The 2,323-nt window shown below is 29.5% G+C and overlaps 1 non-coding gene across 1 annotated transcript; it reads right to left on the bottom strand.

Annotated features, from left to right (window-relative positions):
• Window positions 1–2,010: 2,010 nt before the first annotated feature.
• TRNAW-CCA (transfer RNA tryptophan (anticodon CCA)) lies at window positions 2,011–2,084 on the bottom strand. The gene has a single exon. It is a non-coding gene; the product is annotated as a tRNA-Trp (tRNA).
• Window positions 2,085–2,323: the final 239 nt, after the last annotated feature.

Genomic DNA, 2,323 nt, shown 5'->3' with positions numbered 1-2,323 from the left:
GTAAAATACTTGTTTGGACGAGGGCTTCCAAATACATCGTAAACTAAACCGGTGGTGACGAATAGCCAACCCGCAATGAATAGGGAAGTTATAGTAATACTATGAATGACCCAGTATCAAATACTAGTAATAATATCAGCAAAAAAACATTCTCTTGTGCTTCCAGACATGTTAAGCTCCGTATATTCTTGTACAATCAAAGGGGGATCGATCCCCTAAAAGTTGAAATCAGTAAATTTCCATTTACTAAAATTGAATCTTTTCTTTGTGAGATTGTCAATATTGTACCGAGAGTGTCTTTAGAGTATACCAAATTAGTATAGCTATCCTTCTTCCAACACAGCAACGAAATTTCACAATCCGTATCAAAATGAAGTGTTAGATAATTTCTTTTTTCTTTTCTTGTTGCTTGTCCATGTAGAATTATGTACTATTCAATAGAAAATACCTCAAATTCCTATAGTACCCATAGTAGTGCTTGTGAATTTGACGGTTTCTTGGTTTCAAATAATTTATAAAAGAGATTATCATATTCTCAGGATTCAATTAGATGTTCCATTTTAAAAAATACTTTTTTGGTTGGAGAAAATGTTTTTTCTTGGAATTTTTTTTTTTCATTTTAAGGAGTTGGTTAGTCATCCAGTAACAAGTAACAATAATAGATAGTATAACAAAGAAAAAAATAAAAACAAATACTCACAATGTACACAATGGTGTTGTATTAGACCCAAAAGAAGGGGTCGTTCTTGATCTAATTACAAGGATGGGGTTGTGTAATATGGAAAGACAAAATGTAAATCCCCATTTTGAGTGATCTAATCATACTAGACTTTTTTTCTTTTCATTCGAGAGATTATGTGGATGAACCTACTACTGAATCTAATAAGTTCAATTTCAATTTAAAGTAAACATAAATAAAAGGCATTTTCATTATAAGATAAGGTCACTTATCATTCTAAGAAAAAAAATGGATTTGTCAATACAATAAAACAAGATCAAACTAGAAATTATTTTCTCATTTTTTTTTCCATAGTCATTCAAAGAAAGTTGCTTTTTTTGAATGAAGTTCTACAACAAAGTTTATTACTTTAATATTAATAATATTAATAATATTTATAATAACAAAATATTTATAATAATAATTAATATTCTATATCTATATACTATGGATACAGATTGATTATTAGTATTCTAATTACTATTCTATTAGTTACTAGTTTACGTGACTCAAGAGTTGCTCAAGGAATCAGTTGATTCCAACTTTCAGGAGGGATAGATGTCCCAGATGATGAATTGATTTCTTACCTATGTTACTTTATTTTTGTCAGTACCGTCTATAATTATAATAATTGCTGAATAAAAAACTTTCAATTGAACTTATCATTTCAATTGGTATTTTTACTTATCCTTGTATCTTTCAAAAATGGAAACTTAGGGGAGTGCTTTATAAACATATGTATAAAAAAAACATATTGTATCTAAATTTATCCTCTTCATGCTTACTATAACTAGTTATTTCGGTTTTCTACTAGTAGCTTTGATTATAACCTTAGCTCTATTTATCGGTCTAAACAAGATACGACTTACTTGAAATTAATTGCATGAACCATTCCTTTAAAAAACCCTTATGTTGTAGTTCATATATTTTATAGTTCCTTACCCAGGCAATTTCCAACTCTTCATTGAGATTCAAGGGTAATACGGATTAATATTTAAGGATAAAATAGATATATTACCTCTCCTTTTCTCCGTTCAAAGAAATTGAAATGATTGAAGTTTTTTTCTATTTGGAATTGTCTTAGGTCTAATTCCTATTACTTTGGCTGGATTATTCATAACTGCATATTTACAATATAGACGTGGTGATCAATTGGACCTTGATTAATTAACATCTCTTTCTTTTGATTGACCTCCTACTTTCTCTTTCTTTAATCTACAGGAGGTCAAATTAAGATTGTTGTTCAAGTATTTCAGTGTAATTTTCAACCGAACAAAGAACAAGAATGGAATCACGCTCTATAGGATTTGAACCTATGACATCGGGTTTTGGAGACCCACATTCTATCAAACTAAACTAAGAGCGCTTTATTATCACAAAAATAATTTTGTGACCCAATTTGTCTTGCATGTATATACTATCATAAAAAATATAATAAAATTAAAGATTGATTTTGTATATCCAATTTTAATCAATTTCAACTAATCCCTCATTATTACCCGTAAGTAATAGGTAGAGATGGTAGGATTTGAATCCGTGACATTTTGTACCCAAAACAAACGCACTACCAAGCTGTGCTACATCCCTTTCAATTGGCCTCTAGTG

This window comes from Ziziphus jujuba, chromosome 8 (assembly GCF_031755915.1).
Source record: "Ziziphus jujuba cultivar Dongzao chromosome 8, ASM3175591v1".
Taxonomy (NCBI): Eukaryota; Viridiplantae; Streptophyta; class Magnoliopsida; order Rosales; family Rhamnaceae; genus Ziziphus; species Ziziphus jujuba.
This window is presented reverse-complemented; position numbering and strand designations above follow the sequence as displayed.